Below are 21,693 nucleotides of genomic sequence, written 5' to 3' on the forward strand. Positions count from 1 at the left end.
CCATTTTGCTGAAGTGGAAGGATACATCAGCTCCCACTTTGTCACAATGGTTCTCTCAAGTGATGTTGTGTCTTAGTTTGGAAAAAATTAGAAGTCGAACCTTTATTTGATTTTGAGAATAGATGGGGCTCATTTGCTCATTATTATCATTTGAGCTAATTGATAGATTTTTTCCACAATCCAATTGTAAACTTTTTGGTATATTGTCTTTTCTTGCTGGTGGTTGGACGTTTACTTTTAGACGTTTTTTGTATGACGCATGGCTCCGGGGTTGTACACCTAATGGTTTTTTTCCCCTCACTTTTTCTGCTTAGTAGGTTTTTTTTGTTATCACAAGTTTTTTTTCAATCTTTAAGATAATGTCTTTTTTGAGACATTGTAAGTGTTGTTACTTCAATGTACTCGTGTTATTTCTTTTGTATTATATAACAATAAAAAAGAAAGAACAGGTCTTTCCATCCCAATTACACCCACGTGACCAATTAGCCTACTAACCTGTACACCTTTAGAATGCACGAGGAAACCGGAGCACTCGGAGGAAACACAGGCAGGAGAAAGAACGTGCAAAATCTTTACAGACAGCACCCGGAATTGAACCCAGATCACTGGCACTGTAGTAACATTATACTAAACACTATATTACTGTGCTGCCTCACTGTGCTTTGTAAATTGACCCTTTTCTCCACAACCCTCTTAAGGGTGATCCATTTTTGTGGTGGTGATCAATGTTCCTAAGTTGCACACAGATCCTGGCCGACTCTCCAAACTTAACTTTCTGCCAAGGATAAGCAGAATCTTCAAATCAAGCTCAGATTTCAATCACCCTAGTACATAAACCTTAACTGTACAAATATGAAGCTGCTTGCCTTCAGAGGAAGGGTAATATAAACAGGTAAAACAAAAGTCAGTTGTTTAGACATTATTATACTGATATTCCCACTTCATTCATAATTTTATGGTGGTTTCATTGAATTAATGGAAACAGAATTGCTACATATATCGTGTATTGTGAGGATCTGATTACAGTGCACTCATCTCAACCCCAACCCCTCCCCCATGCCCTCATCTTCACCATCACAGTGCAGTTACAATCAAATTTCTGTGGAGATTATCCCAATCACCCACTGTAGCATTACCAGAAGAATTAAAGCAGATATAACCCGACGCAGATTGGGGGACTGCTTCGCTGAGCACCTCCGCTCCGTCCGCCACAACAGACAGGATCTCCCAGTTGCCACCCACTTCAACTCTGCTTCCCATTCCCATTCAGTTATGTCCATACATGGCCTCCTCTACTGCCATGATGAGACTAAGCTCAGGTTGGAGGAGCAACACCTCACATACCATCTAGGTAGTCTCCAGCCCCTTGGTATGAACATAGAATTCTCCAACTTCCGGTAATTCCTTCCCTCTCCATTCCTCTATCCCTATGTCACTCTGCCCCCTCCCCCAGCTGCCTATCACCTCCCTCATGGTTCCGCCTCCTTCTACTACCCATTGTGTTTTCCCCTATTCCTTCTTCACCTTTCCTGCCTATCACCTCCCTGCTTCCCCTCCCCCACCCCTTTATCTTTCCCCTTACTATTTTTCACCTGGAACCTACCGGCCTTCTCCTTCCCACCCTCCCCCCACCTTCCTTATAGGGCCTCTGCCCCCTCCCTCTACAGTCTTGATGAAGGGTTCCAGCCCGAAATGTCGACCGATCTTTTCCACGGATGCTGCCCGACCTGCTGAGTCCCTCCAGCGTGTTGTGAGTGTTGATATATTGCATAAATTTGATGTGAAGTTTATGACAGGTGATCAAGAGAATCCTACAGGAAGATAATATGCAAAAAAGGACTTAGCATGGTTACTCCCGGTTCCAAATTAATAACTAATGAATGACCCAGGTCAGTGGTAATTCATGCTGCTATCAATGATTACCAACAGTGTCCTCTTATTACTTTCAAACATTGTCTGTTACACAAACTTCATTCGATATTCCTTGTCCATTAATCTGGTGAGAAACTTTTCTGTGTACTTCTCAGGCTTGTCAGTAATCAATAATAGTTATGCCAGAAATGCAAGAGTGTCAGGAGGCAGCATTGAGTGTAGTTGCTATTACTGAGGAGAAGGTGCTTGGGGAGCTGCAAGGTCTAAAGATAGATAAGTCACCTGGAACAGGTGGACTACACTCCAGGATTCTGAAAGAGGTAGCTGAAGGGACTGTAGAGGCATTAATAGTGATAAGACCATAAGATCATAAAATATATGGCCAGGATTAGGCCATTTGGCCCATGGACCTGCTCCACCATTTCATCATGGCTGATCCATTTTCCTTCTCAGTCCCAATCTCCTGCCTTTCCCCTGTATCCCTTCATGCCCTGACTAATCAAGATTCTATCAATCTCTGCTTTAACTATACCCAGTGACAGCCTCCACAGCTGCCTATGGCAAAGAATTTCACAGATTCAGCAGTTTCTGACTAAAGAAAATTTCTCCTCATCTCCATTCTAAAAGGAAGCCTTTCTATTCTGAGGCTGTGTCCTGTGGTCTTAGACTCCCCACCATAGGAAACATCCTCTTCACATCCATTCCATCAAGGCCTTTTAACATTCAATAGGTTTCAATGAGGTCACCCCTTATTCTTCTGAACTTCAGTGAGTTGAGGCCCAGAGCCATCAAACACTCCTCATATGACAAGCCTTTCAACCCCTGTCTAGTCTGCAGGGCTTAGGCAGGTTACAAGAATGAGCCCAAAACTGCTCAAAATACTCCAAGTGAGGCTTCACCTGTGCTTTATAAAGTCTCAACATTACATCCTTGCATACTCCAGTCCTCTCAAAATGAATGCTATCATCACATTTGCCTTCCTCACTACCTGCTCAAGCTGCAAATTAACCTTTAGGGAATTCTGCACGAGGATTCCATCATCATCGGCTTGATCTTTCAAGAATCACTAGATTCTGGAATGGTTACAGAGGACTGGAAAATTGCAAATGTCCCTCTACTCTTTAAGAAGGGAATGAGGCAAAAGACTGGAAATTATGGGCCAGTTGGCCTGACTCAGTGACTGAGAAGATGTTGAGGTCCATTGTTAAGGATGTGTTTTAGGGGTACTTAGAAGCACACGATAAAATAAGCCAAAGTCAGCATGGTTTCCTTGAGGAGAAACCTTGTCTGATAAATCTCTTGGAATTCTTTGAAGAAACAAGAGTCAGGATAGACAAAGGAGAGACAGTGGATATTTACCTGGATTTTCAGAAGGACTTAGACAAGGTGCCACACATAAGTCTGCTTAATAAGATGAGAATCCATTACAGGAAAGATATTAACATGGATAGAATATTGGCTGACTGGCAGGAGGCAAAGCAAGGGGTCTGTGTTAGACTGCTTATTTTCACATTAAGTGTCAGTGAAGAAATTGATGGTTTTGTGGCCAAGTTTGTGAACAATATGAAGATAGGTGGAGGGTCAGGTAGTGCTGAGGAACCAGGTAATCTGCAGGATTTAGGTCACAAGAATGGGCAAAGATGCTGCAGATGGAATATACACTATGTAGCAGGGAAGTTTATGGTCATGCACTTTGGTAGAAGGAATAATGGCGTAGATTATTTTCTAAACAGGAAGCAAATTCAGAAATTCAGGGGTGCAAAGGGACTTGGGAGTCCCTGTGCAGGGTTTCTTAAAGATGAACTAACAGGTTGAGTTGGTGGTGAGGAGGGCAAATGCAATATTAGTATTCACTTCGAGAGGATCAGATTTGGTGTATTTCCAGTAGGTTCAGGCCCCTTATCTATGAAAGTTTGTGCTGGCATAGGACAGGATACAGAGGACGTTCACGAGAATGATCCCAGGGTTGAAAGCGTTAATGTACAAGGAAAGTTTGATGGCGCGGGGTCTGTACTTGCTGGAATTTAGAAGAATGAGGGGATATATCATTGAACTCTATCAAATATTGAAAGCCCTAGGTAGAGAGCGCATGGACCAGAGGGCACAGCCTCAGATTAGGATGTCCCTTTAGAACTTAGATGAGGAGAAATTTCTTTAGCCAGAAGGTGTTGAATCCGTGAAAGTAATTGCCACAGACAGCTATGGAGGCCAAGTCATTGGGTATATTTAAACCAGAGTTTGATGCTTTCATGATTAGTAAAGGTATCAAAGGTTACGGGAAGAAGGGTCAAAGCTTACGGGAAGAAGGCAGCAGAATGGGGTTGAGAGGATGATAAATCAGTCATGATGGAACGGCAGAACAGACTCAGTGGGTCGAATGGCTTATCTCTGCTCCTGTGTCTCACAGTCTTATGATCTAATCAAACATACAATCTAAATATAGTTTTTAAAAAATCCTCTCTCTGGCAGTCCCTCAGGATCCTGGATACCTTCTGAGGATTCCAACGTGAAATCACACATTCCTGACACATGGGCAATCTTTTGTGTGGTGATATAGTCAGATTGAGAAGCAGATTCTGATTTATTTATCACATTTGCATAGGAACATACGGTGAAGTGCGTTATTTGCATTAACAGCCAACATGCCCAAAGATGTGTTGGGAGCAGTCTGCATGTGTCGCTACATGCTCTGGCACCAACATAGCGTACCCACAATGCTCAGCAGGACAACATAGGCAGCAACAGGCACAACAGAACAAAACAGACAACAGCAGCAAAACGAGTGCCTTTCTATTTCTCCCACACACACAGACAGGCCCACCAGCTCCTGGACACCGCACTTCTGGGCCTTTGGTCCTTGGCCTTGGACTCTCGGTTGTTGGTCCTCCAACCTCCGTCCCTGGCCCAAACTTGGAGGCTTAACCCCTTGGGCCTCTACCTCTGGACTCACTGATTCTGGTCTTCTACTTTGGCCATTGGCCTTGCCCCTCCCCCCACACTTTTCTGGCCACTAAGCTTTGACCTCAAGACTCGCCCATCATGGGTTTGACCTTCAGTCCTCGACCGAGTCAACCTCTGGGGTCACAGACCTCCTATTGTGGAGCGCTTTGGGCTTTTACTTCTGAACTCGCACGGACCTCTGATCTCGGAGGCCTGGTGGGCCCGTGCAACTCCCACTCACACAGGCCTCCAACTCAGGATTCACTGACCTGCGGGTAGCTGACCTCGTCAGCGCCTGGCAACCTGACTTCCGGGATCTCGGAGCTGTGACGGCAGACTGTTCCAACCTGGACTCCAAACACAGGCTCCTGCCCCTGATCTCTAACACTCCCTCATCCCTGTTCCCAATTATTGCATTTTCACTTTGTCACTGTCTACCTTTCTCAATAATTTGAGATGTAAGAGTTAAAAAGGACAATTTAGGTCTCCCAGGAGATGCGGTTTAGTTTCCTGTCAAGTGAAGCTGGTCATTAAGAGTCATGGCAGCTGCCTGTACAGTGGGCATTCAATTGTAAAATCAATTTTCAGTGACCATCCCTTCTAGAATCTCCTGCAGGTTATAGTATTATTCCCAAAGTGTCACTGGGTGCCTGTATTTTAGGTAGTCATGAGATAAATATAAATGTAGCAGGAAAATTTTAGATTTACATTTTCTGGTCATCACCTCTCTGCAGAAGCACATTGCCCGGAAATTGGAAATTTGCTCTATTCGCAGGGAGATTACTGAGTTTGAACAGACAGCTATACGGACATAGAGAGCCTGCCTCTCGTGCAGCCTAACATGCCTTGCGCCCAGTTTGCATTCACTTCCCAATCTTCCACATAACAAGAGATTGAAGCACAGATCCACTATGAAATCACAAAGGAAGAAACTGAACATTAACACAGAAAACTGAACTGGAGCTTGCATCACGCACGAAACGCTGGAGGAACTCAGCAGGCCAGGCAGCACCTATGGGAAAAAGTGAACAGTCGACGTTTCGGGCCGAAACCCTTCAGGCAGCTTGCATGTGCACAATGATAGATTTCATTTTATACGTGCCAGTTTTCCAGTGAAACTCTGCTATGGGTGATCCCAAGCCCAGCTGTGAAAGGAGGAGGACTGGGCATGGGTGAGAAACCCCACCCTGTGAAAATGCCCAGTGCTACAGAAACAATAACAAAAGCTTCACAGGCTTCATCCCTGGGAGAGGAAGGATGCACCATGAAGATGGGCTATACCTGGGTACTGGCCCAGGACAGAGGACTCTGGGGAACTGCTGTCGGTGGCCTGTGCCCCAGTAAGGGTGATGGGCTTAAAGAGAAGAATCCAAACGCAAGGTGTTCCAACTAAAAGTGCATATTACTCCTTACTGGTATCATATTGGCAGAACAGTTAAATCCCTGCAAAGAACAGGGAAAGAACATGTGCATGATAACAAATGGTTACAAAAGTTAAATTTGTACCAATTGTCTGCCTCCTATGGTAACCAAAATATTATACCTTCTCTTAAAATGGCCATTAAAATCTAATTTGACGACATTGATTTTTAGTGCAATTGGTTGTACCTGGAGTGGGTGAAGATCTGCAAAGTGGGGAATAATAAGTGCAAATATAACCTTGTCCATTTCAGGAGGGAAAATAAAGAGCAAATTATCTAGCTGCAGGGGGAATGCAGAGCTCGGAGAGGCACAGGAATCTGGATATCCCAGTGCTTAATTAGTGAGAAAGTGCACTCAGAGGCCATTTTGTTGGGCACAGGAGTGGAACCCTGTGTAGTTTTCTGCTGCGGTAGCCCATCCAGGTCAAGGATCGACATGTTGTGCATTCAGAGATGCTCTTCTCCCCACCACTGCTGTAACGTGTGGTTACGTGAGTTACTGGGGCCTTCTAGTCAGCGTGAACCACTCTGGCCATTCTCCTCAGACCTCTCTCATCAACAAGCCATTTTCGGCCTCAGAACTACCGCTGGCTGGATGATTTTGTTTCTTGCACGATTTTCTGTAAAACTCTGGAGACTGTCGTGTGTGAAAATCCCAGGAGATCAGCAGTTTCTGGGATACTCAATCAACCCTGACTGACTCCAACAATCATTCCATGGTCAAAGTCAATGACAAAAAGAACATGCAACAATTATACAATATAAAGTATTATATAAAAATAAAGTTAAAGTACATACATGGCATAAAATGTACATAAATACATAAATACTAACATATATTTACAATGTAAACAACATTATAAAAAGGAGCAGCACCTCATATTCCAGCAACACACATCAAAGTTGCTGGTGAACGCAGCAGGCCAGGCAGCATCTCTAGGAAGAGGTACAGTCGACGTTTCGGGCCGAGACCCTTTGTCAGGACTAACTGAAGGATGAGTGAGTAAGAGATTTGAAAGTGGGAGAGGGAGGGGGAGATCCAAAATGATAGGAGAAGACAGCGGGGGAGGGATGGAGCCAAGAGCTGGACAGGTGATTGGCAAAAGGGATACAAGAGGATCATGGGACAGGAGGTCCGGGAAGAAAGACCGGGGGGGGGGGGACCCAGAGGATGGGCAAGGGGTATATTCAGAGGGACAGAGGGAGAAAAAGGAGAGAGAGAGAAAGAATGTGTGTATATAAATAAATAACAGATGGGGTACGAGGGGGAGGTGGGGCATTAGCAGAAGTTAGAGAAGTCGATGTTCATGCCATCAGGTTGGAGGTTACCCAGACAGAATATAAGGTGTTGTTCCTCCAACCTGAGTGTGGCTTCATCTTTACAGTAGAGGAGGCCGTGGATAGACATGTCAGAATGGGAATGGGATGTGGAATTAAAATGTGTGGCCACTGGAAGATCCTGCTTTCTCTAGCGGACAGAGCGTAGGTGTTCAGCAAAACAGTCTCCCAGTCTGCGTCGGGTCTCGCCAATATATAAAAGGCCACATTGGGAGCACCGGACGCAGTATATCACCCCAGCCGACTCACAGGTGAAGTGTTGCCTCACCTGGAAGGACTGTTTGGGGCCCTGAATGGTGGTGAGGGAGGAAGTGTAAGGGCATGTGTAGCACTTGTTCCGCTTACACGGATAAGTGCCAGGAGGGAGATCAGTTGGGAGGGATGGGGGGGAATGAATGGACAAGGGAGTCGCGTAGGGAGCGATCCCCGCGGAAAGCAGAGGCGGGTGGAGGGAAAGATGTGCTTAGTGGTGGGATCCCGTTGGAGGTGGCGGAAGTTACGGAGAATAATATGTTGGACCCGGAGGCTGGTGGGATGGTAGGTGAGGACCAGGGGAACCCTATTCCTAGTGGGGTGGCGGGAGGATGGAGTGAGAGCAGATGTACGTGAAATGGGGGAGATGCATTTAAGAGCAGAGTTGATAGTGGAGGAAGGGAAGCCCCTTTCTTTAAAAAAGGAAGACATCTCCCTCGTCCTAGAATGAAAAGCCTCATCCTGAGAGCAGATGCGGCGGAGACGGAGGAATTGCGAGAAGGTGATGGCGTTTTTGCAAGAGACAGGGTGAGAAGAGGAATAGTCCAGATAGCTGTGAGGGTCAGTAGGCTTATAGTAGACATCAGTGAATAAGCTGTCTCCAGAGACAGAGACAGAAAGCTCTAGAAAGGGGAGGGAGGTGTTGGAAGTGGACCAGGTAAACTTGAGGGCAGGGTGAAAGTTGGAGGCAAAGTTAATAAAGTCAATGAGTTCTGCATGCGTGCAGGAAGCAGCGCCAATGCAGTCGTCGATGTAGCGAAGGAAAAGTGGGGGACAGATACCAGAATAGGCACGGAACATAGATTGTTCCACAAAGCCAACAAAAAGGCAGGCATAGCTAGGACCCATACGGGTGCCCATAGCTACACCTTTAGTTTGGAGGAAGTGGGAGGAGCCAAAGGAGAAATTATTAAGAGTAAGGACTAATTCCGCTAGACGGAGCAGAGTGGTGGTAGAGCGGAACTGATTAGGTCTGGAATCCAAAAAGAAGCGTGGAGCTTTGAGACCTTCTTGATGGGGGATGGAAGTATATAGGGACTGGACATCCATGGTGAAAATAAAGCGGTGGGGGCCAGGGAACTTAAAATCATCGAAAAGTTTAAGAGCGTGAGAAGTGTCACGAACATAGGTCGGAAGGGATTGAACAAGGGGTGATAAAACCGGCATCCTCTGGGTCCCCCCCCCCCCCGTCTTTCTTCCCGGACCTCCTGTCCCATGATCCTCTCGTATCCCTTTTGCCAATCACCTGTCCAGCTCTTGGCTCCATCCCTCCCCCTCCTGTCTTCTCCTATCATTTTGGATCTCCCCCTCCCTCTCCCACTTTCAAATCTCTTACTCACTCTTCCTTCAGTTAGTCCTGACGAAGGGTCTCGGCCTGAAACGTCGACTGTACCTCTTCCTAGAGATGCTGCCTGGCCTGCTGCATTCACCAGCAACTTTGATGTGTGTTGCTTGAATTTCCAGCATCTGCAGAATTCCTGTTGTTCACCTCATATTCCATCTCAGTAGCCTCTGACATGACAGCATGAATATTGATTTCTCCTTCTGGTAATGTTTGTCCCTCCTCCTCCCCTCTTCAATTCCCCACTCTGACATCTTACCTCTTCTCACCTGCCTATCACCTTCACCTGCAGCCTCTCCTTCTTCTCTTTCTCCAATGGTCCACTCTCCTCTCCTATCAGATTCCTCCCTCTCCAGCCCTTTAACTGTCCACCTACCTGGCTCCACCTATCACCTATCACATTATTTTGTGTCCACCTATCACCTTCTAGCACCTTCGAGCTTACCACCCCACCAGCCTCCGGGTCCAACATATTATTCTCCATAACTTCTGCCACCTCCAATGGGATCCCACCACTAAGCACATCTTTCCCTCCCCTACTCTCTCTGCTTTCCGCAGGGATCGCTCCCTACGTGACTTCCTTGTCCATTCATCTCCCCCCCATCCCTCCACTGATCTCCCTCCTGGCACTTATCCTTGTAAGCGGAACAAGTGCTACACATGCCCTTACACTTCCTCCCTTACCACCATTCAGGGCCCCAGACAGTCCTTCCAGGTGAGGCGACACTTCACCTGTTAGTCGGCTGGGGTGATATACAGCGTCCGGTGCTCCCAATGTGGCCTTCTATATATTGGCGAGACCCGACGCAGACTGGGAGACCGTTTTGCTGAACACCTACGCTCTGTCCGCCAGAGAAAGCAGGATCTCCCAGTGGCCACACATTTTAATTCCATATCCCATTCCCATTCTGACATGTCTATCCACAGCCTCCTCTACTGTAAAGATGAAGCCACACTCAGGTTGGAGGAACAACACCTCATATTCCTTCTGGGTAGCCTCCTACCTGATTGCATGAACATTGACTTCTCTAACTTCTGCTAATGCCCCACCTCCCCCTCGTACCCCATCCGTTATTTATTTTTATACACATATTCTTTCTCTCTCTCTCCTTTTTCTCCCTCTGTCCCTCTGACTATACCCCTTGCCCATCCTCTGGGTTTTTTCCCCCCATCCCCCTTTTCCTTCTCCCTGGGCCTCCTGTCCCATGATCCTCTCATATCCCTTTTGCCAATCACCTGTCCAGCTCTTGGCTCCATCCCGCCCCCTCCTGTCTTCTCCTATCATTTCGGATCTCCCCTCCCCTCCCCTCCCCCTTTCAAATCTCTTACTAACTCTTCCTTCAGTTAGTCCTGACGAAGGGTCTCGGCCTGAAACGTCAACTGTACCTCTTCCTAGAGATGCTGCCTGTCCTGCTGCGTTCACCAGCAACTTTGATGTGGGTCACCTTCTAGCCATCCTCTTCCCCCTCCCCCCACCTTTTCAGTCTGGCATCTTCCTCCTTCCTTTCCTGTCCTGATGAAGGGTCTCGGCCTGAAACATCGACTGTTTATTCACTTCCATGGATGCTGTCTGACCTGCTGAGATCCCCCAGCATTTTGTGTGTATTGCATTATAAAAAGTGGTTTAGAGTGTTTACAGTGCATGCTGTGGCTGAGGTAACAGATAGAGAGGGGCAAGGGGACTAACTATAAAATGGTTGATCAAATTAATTGTCTGGGCCATATCTAGATGGCTGCATAGAGAAGAGGATAATGAATATGTGCAGAATGCGGCAGCACAGTCACTGCATTCAGCATGACTTTACTAATAAAACAGGCTCAGAGTTGAACAAAATTCCTAATTTTGCAAATGACAATACTTGGGGTGGAAGTATCAGGAGTACTGCTGAGCAAGACAGCTCAAATTAGGTTATTACTGACAAATTATCATGTCATCATACCCAAGATAGTCCTACATTACTAAAGATAACAATCTAATAATAAATAAGCAAAGTCCTCTTCGAGTACTGGTCGTAATTGGCTGGCATAGAGCACAGTTTATTAAGGCCATACAAGGATGTTGCCAGGACTTGAGGAGCTGAGTTATAGGGAAGGGTTAAATAAGTTAGGGCTTTTATTTCCTTGAGCAGGGGGTCCCATCCTTTGTTATGCCATGGACCAATACTATTAAGGAAGAGGTTCACGGACTCCAGGCTGGGAAATCCTACCCTAGAGCATAGGAGAATGAGGGGAGATTTCATACGGGTTTACAAAATTATCAGGGAAAATGTAAGCAGGATTATGCTGCTGAGGTCATGGGTTAAGGGTGAAAGGTGAAATGTTTAAGGGGAACATGAGGGGGGATCTTCTTCTCTCAGAGATTGGTGAGGGGGTGCCAGGAGAAATGTTGGATGTGGGTTCGATTTCAACATTTAAGAGAAATTTGGATAGGTAGATGGAGTGAAGGTTGTGGAGGGCTATGATCCAGGTGCAGGTCATTGGGACTAAGCAGAATAATAGTTTAGCATTGACTAGATGGGCAGAAGAGCCTATTTCTACGCTGTATTGTTCTATGACTACGATTCTATTAAAAAAGGCAAATGCTTTGCCTAGTGTGTTTATACCAAGTAGGATTTCAAAAATAAAACACATCATCTTTTATTTGGTGTTTATAATTAGAATGGGAAATGAGGGGTGGGAAAAGCAAATCTTTTTGAACTGACATGGTCCAAAATTAGTTTGGGAATCTCTATTCTAAAATAATAGAATTAAAAAGTGGGGAAGAGTTAGGCTAATTCCTTGGTATGACATTGAACTCTAGTCACCATTGTGTTAAAAAATGTGGTTGCAATATTTTTTTTAAGGAAGATCCAAACCTTCAAGATAATACTGATCAGGAAAGGTTGGACAGAGAAGGTTGAATAGAGGAGGCAGGAATTAACTATGAGCATGAAACTTTGAAATATTGGAAACATTCTGCAAACGGAGTGCTTCAATTTTGGGGGAAGAACAAAGCCGAAAGAAATCAATATAAATTCAAAAAAAAAAGAGTTGAAGGTCACGAGAAGCACAACAGAAGAAAGGATCCAAAGATACAGTATATGACAGGAGAAACTAAAGAACAGTAGCAAGTCTAAAGAACAGCCATGCAAAGTTGAGAGGAAAAGAGCTGAGCCTGAAGACTGGAGGCACAAGAGAGGCTGCAGATGCTGCAGTCAGAAGCAAAAACCAAACAAGCTGCTGGTGGAGCTCAGATGGTGAGGCAGCATCAGTGGAGGCAAAGAAATGGTTGATGTTCTAGGTCCAGACCCTGCATCAAGACTGATTCAGGTCTCAATCCAATTGTCAGCCAAGAAGCTGCTCTACCACCCCAAGCTCCTTCAGCAGTTCGTTTCAAGCCCGTGGGTTGGGTGTATTTTGGAATTCAAAGGACAACCGAGAAATTGATAAAGAAAGAAAAAATTGAATTGGAGAATAAACTTGCAAGAAACACAGAAGTATGTCATGAAAACTATAATACTTATGTAAACATGGAAAGACAAACACGGGGAAATGTGGATCCATTACAGAGATGGAAGAATTTATAATGGGTATAAGGAAATGGCAAATGGAGTTAAACAAACACTTTATGTTAATCTTTGTGGAAGTACGCAAAGGACTGCCCACAAGTACTGAAGAAACTAAAGTCTGGTATAAGTGAGATACTGAAAGAAGTCAGTGTTAATAAACATATACTCCAAGAGAAACTAATAAACTTGGAAGTTGATAAATCTTTTAAAAATTACACTCTGTATTCCAGTGTTTTAACAAGGGTTAAAGTGGAAATGAACGCTTGGGTCATCAACTTTCAAAATATCTATCTTATGTTACATACCCTGTGGGTATCTTGTGACTGTCTTATGAGCATGATGTAATGGTCTTGTGGAGGTCACATGATGTAATTTTCCCACCAGTGTGAGGTCACATGATGACCTGTTCTCAACAGGGATAAAGGAGACCCCTGGTGTGATGCAGTTAGTTTCAGTGAGTTGTTGTTTGCTTCGTTAGTTACTCCGTTATGCTGTGTATTAGTCTCATGACGCAGTTTCGTTTTAAAGAGGAGTTCTACTTTCTATTGTAAGGTAAAATAGTTGTGCCGGCAGTTTCACCAGTCGCTGCCAGCTTTGTTGATGTATCTGTGATTTACCTTTACAGTAGTATTGGAGAGTGAAGACCTTATTAAAGGACGGGAACCTGAAGGATCGGAATAAAGTTGGAGTCGTTTGGCGGTTTTATAGAGGATCGACTTTATCGAGCATTAATTCAGAAATGGTGACCTGTATCTGAGATAACTCCTGCAAGAGCAGGGAAGTTTGTGCAGTGTCCCCTCGCCAGGAAAAGGTCAGTTCCTTTAAGCCATATTATTTCCTTCATCGTGAATCCTTTGGAGAATAAGCAGTAATGTCACGTCTTCGAAGAAATCCATTTCCAGAGAAGTCTCTCCTTATTTACTGTATAAATCACTTGGACTTTCGAATTTACCATTTTAAGACTGGGTTCGAATTTACCACTTTAAGAACTGTTTTCGCATTTACTCTTTTAAGAACTGTTCCAGAGTGGCCGTACAGCGGTTAACTTCCGGTTAAGTTAGTCGTTTGAATACTTATCGCTATTGTTGAGCAGAGTTTAATAAATGTTTGTTTTCATGAAACCTGCCTCAATTGATAATTCATTGTTGCCGATCACTTATAGATATTGATAGCTCTATAAAGCCCCGGTTAGAACTCACTTGCAATATTGTGATCAGTTCTGGTTGCCTCACTATAGGAAGGATGTGAAATCTTAGAGAGGGTGCAGAACAGATTACCAGGATTCTGTCTGGATTATTGAGCATGCCTTATGAAGATATGTTAAGCGAGCTAGGGCTTTTCCCATTGGAACTAAGGAGGATGATAGAGGTGTACAAGTTGATAAGAGGCATCGATATAGATAGAGTGGACAGCCAGAGATAATTCCGAGGTCACAAAAGGCTAACATAGGGAGGTATAATTTTAAAGTGATAGAAGAAAGTATAGGGGACCTATTAGAGGTAAGTATTTTACACAGAGGGTGGTAGGTGCATGGAATGTGCTGCCAGGAGTGGTGGTAGATATATTAGGGACATTTAGGAAAATGGAGTGCTGTGTGGGAGGGAAAGGTTAGGTTGATCTTGGAGGAGGTTAAAGTGTTGGCCAAAGGGTCTATACTGTGCTCTACTGTTCTCTGTTCTGCAAATTTGGAGTGCAGCAAACATGACCTCATTATTTAAGAGAACGAAGAACCATCAACCTGTTCACCTGGCATCTATAGTCAGTGAAAAAGTTGGAATCTATAAACAGGAAGGCGATAGCAAGCCAGATATAATAGCAATACAATAACTGAGCAGAGATTGATGCAAGGGAAGTAATCTAATAAAGTCTCTTGTAGAGTGGGTAAGGGAGAACTAATGAACGTGAAGCACTTGGAATTTACGAAGGCGTTTGACAAGGCTCTATACCTGAAGTTGCAGAACAAAATCAGAGCATGTGGAATTGGAATTAACATGCGAGTGCTGTTTAAGATGAGGCTAAAAAGAATTGGCAGGTCTTCTCAGACTGGCAGATTAGGGAGTTACCACAAGGATCGGAGTATGGGCATGAAGTATTCACAGGTAATGTATATCAATAATTTGGCTTTAGGGACCAAATACTGTAGAATATTCTCAAGTTTGCCGATGAGATGAAACTAAATTGGAATGTGAAAAGTAAAGAATCTACAAAGAGATTTCAAGGAGTTGCAGAGGAGTTAACTGATGGAGCGAGTCAATGGCAGGTAGAGTACAGTATGAAAAAAAATGCAACGATGCCCATTATGAGTACAAATCAGATAGATTAGAAAATGGTAATGTACAAAACTCACTGAAAACTGATGGTAATTAGGAAGGCAAGCAGTACATTGGCCAACAACACAAGAGGAATTGAGTAGAAGAGTACAGTGACATCACATCAATTGCATAGGGGCTTTGGTGCCAACACACATGGGATAGCCTCCACAGTCCTGGTCTGCCCACCCAAATAAGGATGCACTAGCTATGAAAGAAATGCAGTGGAAGTTCTCCACATTGATTCCTAGGAAGGCAGACTTGTCATATGAGGAAAGACTGAGTAGGCTGGACCTTCATCGTCTAATATTTAGAAAAATAAGATATGTTTCTCATTCAAACATGCAACAAGAGGGATCAGTAAGATAGACTTGGGAAGGTATTTCTTCTGGCTGACCAATGTAGAACTGAGGGATCACCAAGTCTCAACAATAAATGAAAGTGTATTTTGAAGTGAAATGAGGTGAGATTTCTGAGTGAAATCTATTCATTCAGTGGGTGTTTCATTTTTTGGAGTCCTTGACACAAAAAGCCACAGAGACCAAGTGTGCAGAGATCTAAGGAATTCTGGAAACTAAGTGATTCAAGAAAATAGGGTAGGAAAATGCTACCGAGGTGGAAGATCAGCCTAGATTCTGTCGAATGGCACAGCAAACTTGAGTTGCCACATAGCCTGCTCTTGCTCCTGCTTTCTTTATTGATGTGTTTATATTATTTATTTAGAGATACAACACAGTAACAGACCATTCTGGCCGACCAAGCTCATGCCACCCAATGGCACTCAGGGGATAAATTAACCTATGAACCTGTACGTCCCTGGAAAGTGGGAGGAACTGGAACTCCTGGAGGAATCCACACAGTCACTGTCTGTAAGAACATACAACTCCTTACTGACCGCAGCGAAACAGAGCCTGAGCTGCTGGCGCTGTAATGGCATTATGCTACCCGCCATGCTGCCATGCCATTCTAAAGAAAACAAGTGCTGGCATATTCTGGCTGGGCCCGTGACTTCAAAGTTCAAAGTATGTAAGTACTACGATACATTACCTTAAGATTCACAGGAAGATAGAGAAACACAATAGAACCAATGAAAAACCACACACAAAGACTGACAAACAAACAGTGCACAAAAGACAAATGTGCAAATAACAAAAAAAAGGTAAATAAGTAATACTGAAGTAATCCTGAGAACCTGAGTTGTGAGTGAGGCCATAGGTTGTGGAATCCATTCAGGGTTGACAAGAGTAAAGCTTATTCTGTGAAGTTTCTCGTGAAGTAATTGGGGTGGAGAAAGTGCACATGCATTTGTCTTTACCCACAAGGAGTAAAACAATACTTTTTCTCTCTTAATATTCCAACAAAATTAGTCCTTCCATATTTACTCATTAAATAGCTGTCATAAAACAAAATCTTGTACTCCTTTAAATAAGTAATATAAATTTCTGTTGTCACCTGGAATAAAATGATTGCCATCCTTTGCCTGATTGTGAAACATTCAACAAACTAGGCAGTGAATCTTTGAATCTTAGGTTATGTACAAGATTTGTCTCATTTCAAATGCAAATGAAGGCAACTGAGAAACCATGCTGTGTCAACATAATCTGAAGCTTCTCCTAACAGCAGGCAGATGTAAAATGTATCTGTTTTAAGTGGTAACTTCATTCTACATCATGCTCTATTTATTCATTACAACTAAAAAGACATCTCAGCAATAATGTTTTTGTACAATATTTAAAAACTCTGTTTTACAGAATAAGAATTCTACCTCCTTTACATTGGGGAGAGATTGGAACAGACAAGTTAGAAAAGCATTTAATTGGAGTAAAGGGAATTCTGAGGCTATCAGGCAGGAAATTGGAAGCTTAAATTGGGTACAGATGTTCTCAGGGAAATGAACGGAAGAAATGTGGCAAATGTTCAGGGGATATTTGTGTGGAGTTCTGCATAGGTACATTCCAATGAGACAAGGAAGTTATGGTAGGGTACAGAAACCATGGTGTACAAAGGCTGTAATAAATCTAGTCAAGAAGAAAAGCTTACAAAAGGTTCAGGGATTTAGGCAATGTTAGGGATCTAGAAGATTATAAGGCTAACAGGAAGGAGCTTAAAAAGGAAATTAGGAGAGCCAGAAGGGGCCATGAGAAAGCCTTGGCGGGCAGGATTAAGGAAAACCCCAAGGCATTCTACAAGTATGTGTTGAGCAAGAGGATAAGACGTGAAAGAATAGGACCTATCAGGTGTGACAGTGGGAAAGTGTGTATGGAACCAGAGGAAATAGCAGGGGTACTTAATGAATACTTTACATCAGTATTCACAATGGAAAAGCATCTTGGTGATTGTAGTGATGACTTGCAGCAGACTGAAAAGCTTGAGCATGTAGATATTAAGAAAGAGGATGTGCTGGAGCTTTTGGAAAAAGCATTAAGTTGGATAAGTCACTGGGACCAGATGAGGTGTACCCCAGGCTACCGTGGGAGGCGAGGGAGGAGATTGCTGAGCCTCTGTTGATGATCTCTGCATCATCAATGGGGATGGAAGAGGTTCCAGAGGATTGGAGGGTTGTGGATGTTGTTTCTTTATTCAAGAAAGGGAGTAAAGATAGCCCAGGAAATTATAGACCAGTGAGTCTGACTTCAGTGGTTGGTATGTTGATGGAGAAGATCCTGAGAGACAGGATTTATGAACATTTGGAGAGGTATAATATCATTAGGAATAGTCAGCAGGGCTTTGTCAAGGGCAGTTCGTGCCTTACGAGCCTGATTGAATTTTTTTGAGGATGTGACTAAACACATTGATGAAGGAAGAGCAGTAGATGTAGTGTTTATGAATTTCAGCGAGGCATTTGATAAGGTAACCCACGCAAGGTTTATTGAGAAAGTAAGGAGGCGTGGGATCCAAGGGGACATTGCTTTGTGGATCCAGAACTGGCTGCCCACAGAAGGCAAAGAGTGGTTGTAGATGGGTCATAGTTATACTTTATTGATCCCAGGGGAAACTGGTTTTCGTTACAGTTGCACCATAAATAATAAATCGTAATAAAACTATAAATAGTTAAATAGTAATATGTAAATTATGCCAAGAAATAAGTCCAGGACCAGCCTATTGGCTCAGAGTGTCTGACCCTCCAAGGGAGGAGTTGTAAAGTTTGATAGCCACAGACAGGAATGACTTCCTATGACGCTCTGTGTTGCATCTCGGTGGATTATATTCTGCATGGAGGTCAGTGACCAGTGGTGTGCCTCAGGGATCTGTTCTGTGACCCTTATTCTTCGTGATTTTTATAAATGACCTGGATGAAGAAGTGGAAGGATGGGTTAGTAAGTTTGCTGATGATACAAAGGTTAGAGGTGTTGTGGATAGTGTGGAAGGCTGTCAGAAGTTACAGTGGGACGTTGATAGAATGCAAAACTGGGCTGAGAAGTGGCAGATGGAGTTCAACCCAGATAAGTGTGAAGTGGTTCATTTTGGTAGGTCAAATATGATGGCAGTGTGAAGGATCAGAGGGATCTTGGGGTCCGAGTCCATTTGACGCTCAAAGCAGCTGCGCAGGTTGACACTGGTTAAGAAAGCATACGGTGTATTGGCCTTCATTAATCGTGGAATTGAATTTAGGAGCTGAGAGGTAATATTGCAGCTATATAGGACCCTGGTCAGACCCCACTTGGAGTACTGTGCTCAGTTCTGGTCACCTCACTACAGGAAGGATGTGGAAACCACAGAAAGGGTGCAGAGGAGATTTATAAGGATGTTGCCTGGATTGGGGAGCATGCCTTATGAAAACAGGTTCAGTGAACTCGGCCTTTTCTCCTTGGAGCAGCGGAGGATGAGAGGTGACCTGATAGAGGTGTATAAGATGATGAGAGGCATTGATCATCTGGATAGTCAGAGGCTTTTTCCCAGGGCAGAAATGGTTGCCTCAAGAAGGCACAGGTTTAAGGTGCTGGAGAGTAGGTACTGAGGAGATGTCAGGGGTTAGTTGTTTTTTTAAAACACAGGGAGTGGTGAGTGCGTGGAATGGGCTGCTGGCAATGGTGATGGAGGCAGATACGATAGGGTCTTTTAAGAGACTTTTGGATAGGTACATGGAGCTTTGAAAAAGAGGGCTATGGGGAAATCTAGTAATTTCTAAGGTAAAGGACATGTTTGGCACAACCTTGTGGGCCGAAGAGCCTGTATTGTGCTGTAGCTTTTCTATGTTTCTATGTTTTCTAGGAACGTGGTAGAGTCTTGAGAGTATCTTTCTTTTTAAATCTTTTTTATTGAATTAGTACACAAAAGGTAAACCATATAGGCACTAATACACTGTTGCAATATAACTTTACAAGAGATATTAATACACAAAAAAAATTAGTACAAATAGTTCAGTTTAGATATGAGAGTATCATTATGATTTGTGCAACAGTTCACTCTGAAGAAAAGGGAGTGTAAAACTGCTAAGGGAGCCTTGCATTTCCACTCTGTTTCCAATTCAACTTAATGATCTTTGCAGCATAAGTATTACATTTCTAAAATAAAGAAATAGGATTGTTGATTGGAAAGTGTGGGCTGCTGCTATCAGGAAGGAGGTGCTGGAACCTCAGGATTCACATCATCAGGTTCAGGAACAGTTATTACCCTCAACCATCAGGCTCTTGAACTCGAGGGGATAACCTCACGGCACTTGCCCCATCATTGAAATGTTCTCACAACCTAAGGCCTCACTTTCAAGGATTCTTCATGTGTTATCGATATTTACTGCTTATTTATTTAATTATTGTTATTTCTTCTTTTCGTATTTGCACAGTTTGTTGTCTTCTGCACTCTGGCTGAATGCCCTAGTTGAGCAGTCTTTCGTTGATTCTGTTTTGGTTATTATTCTATAGATTTATTGAGTACACCCACAAGAAAATGAATCTCAGGGAAATGGTTCTCGGGAGGAGAAGAGAAGCAGCGCGCCGCGCGAGCGCAGCCCTCCGGTGAAAAATGATATTATATCTGTTAAATAGGGCCGTGGACAATTCTGATTTGATGGAGATGGACGTGAAAGCACAGAGGAACATCTGGAAAAATTTCTGAAAAGCTTGTTCGCTGCTGTTATTACTGCACGGTCGGGAATCTTTCGGAGGGTAGGCCTCAAAATCCCCGGCTTTGCCTGCTGTTGGTGACCGAGATTGAGCTTGAATCATTCGGACAGAGATGGCGCTCAGTACTCGGTGTCGGAGAGCTGATCAGAGCTCGAAGTTTTCGGATGACTCAGAGTCGGACCGTGGTCGGGTATGGCAGGGAGAGTTTTTCTTCCTTCTCTCTGTCTGTGTGAGATGTGGGATATTTGAGAGACTTTGAAATTTTTACTGTGCTCATGGACTTCTTCATCAAGTTATGGTATTGTTGCACTGTTGTAACTATATGTTATAATTATGTGGTTTTGTTAGTTTTTTTTTCAAGTCTTGGTCTGTCCTGTGTTTTGTGATATCACACCGGAGGAAATATTGTATCATTTCTTAATGCATGCATTACTAAATGACAATAAAAGAGGACTGTCTTCATAATCTATATGGTGCCGTATATGTACATTATAATAAAATTTATTTTGAACCTTTAAACCAAGTGGCAGCAAGTTATACCAAGAATTTGTAACATAATAATAAAATCCTTTATTTTGAACATTGCATTTGGTAATATTTCTTACCTCCTGCTTTTCTATGCAAAATGGATTATGCAAAATCAATTACTTTTGACTGTGCATCTCATGTGCTGTGTTTGATATTTCAACCACTTGAAAGAAACCGTACATTTGCTTGAATTGTTACACATGTTCCATTAAACTCTGAATGAAATTGGTACTTAAAAGCACTAACACCTACACATTAAATATCAGCTCTCAAAACTGTCAATAACAAGTGTAAGGAGATCCAAAACTGAACTGTTTAATCACGAGTACTATGTACTGCTAAGGACATATATACATAGACAATTTAAACAATAATTATTGCAGTTCAAAGATGTTACTGATATTATTTTCAAAAACAGAATTGAAAATAGTAACTTAATTATTCATGTAGCGTAAAGATTTGACACATTCAGTTTAAGTTTGGTACAAGGATTATTTTTTAAGCAGGGTCTGTGGGTATTCAAATACTTTCACAATCAGAAAATTTATTTATTTAGAGATACGGCACAGTAACTGGCCTTTCTGGTCCAAATGCAACCTTGTGACCAATTAACCTACCAACCCCTACAGTGCATCTACAGAATATGGGAGGAAACCAGACAAAACCCATGCAGTCAAGGGGAGAATGTACAGTGCAAACTCCTTACAGACAGTGGCGGGAATTGAACCCAGGTCACCGTATGCCGCTAACAGCTACGCTACCCCAGCACTCCAGAAGGAAAGTTTGGCAGCAGAGCAAGGCAACAGTACAGCAGCTCCCCCGAGCCTAGCACAGTCCTGACCTCCGGTTCCTTCTGTGCACCATTCGAACCATCTTTGTGCGACCGTGTGGGTTTCCTCTGTTTTCCCACACCCTTCCCAAAGGTGTTAAAATTGGTTGGTAAATGCCTATTGAAATTTTCCTCGGGTGTGACAGAAACTGGAGGAAAACTGATGGAATTTGAGGAGCACAAAATGGCATTTGTGGAAACAGTTGCCTAATGGCTAGTGTGTGCTTAATGAGTTGAATCCATGCAGTGTG

The 21,693-nt window shown here is 43.4% G+C and overlaps 1 protein-coding gene and 1 long non-coding RNA gene across 3 annotated transcripts in view; one reads left to right on the forward strand and one right to left on the reverse strand.

Annotated features, from left to right (window-relative positions):
* The window catches only part of LOC134357865 (adenylate cyclase type 2-like), a 523,538-nt gene that overhangs the window by 496,143 nt on the left and 5,702 nt on the right, over positions 1-21,693 (reverse strand). The gene's annotated exons all lie outside the window — the stretch shown is intronic.
* On the forward strand, positions 13,174-20,650 carry LOC134357682 (uncharacterized). Of its 2 annotated transcripts, none has more exons than XR_010020696.1 (3): positions 13,174-13,524; positions 15,746-16,048; positions 19,885-20,650. It is a non-coding gene; the product is annotated as an uncharacterized LOC134357682 (long non-coding RNA). The 2 variants fall into 2 exon arrangements; XR_010020697.1 differs by having other exon boundaries at positions 20,008-20,650.

This window comes from Mobula hypostoma, chromosome 17, assembly GCF_963921235.1.
Source record: "Mobula hypostoma chromosome 17, sMobHyp1.1, whole genome shotgun sequence".
Classification (NCBI taxonomy): domain Eukaryota; kingdom Metazoa; phylum Chordata; class Chondrichthyes; order Myliobatiformes; family Myliobatidae; genus Mobula; species Mobula hypostoma.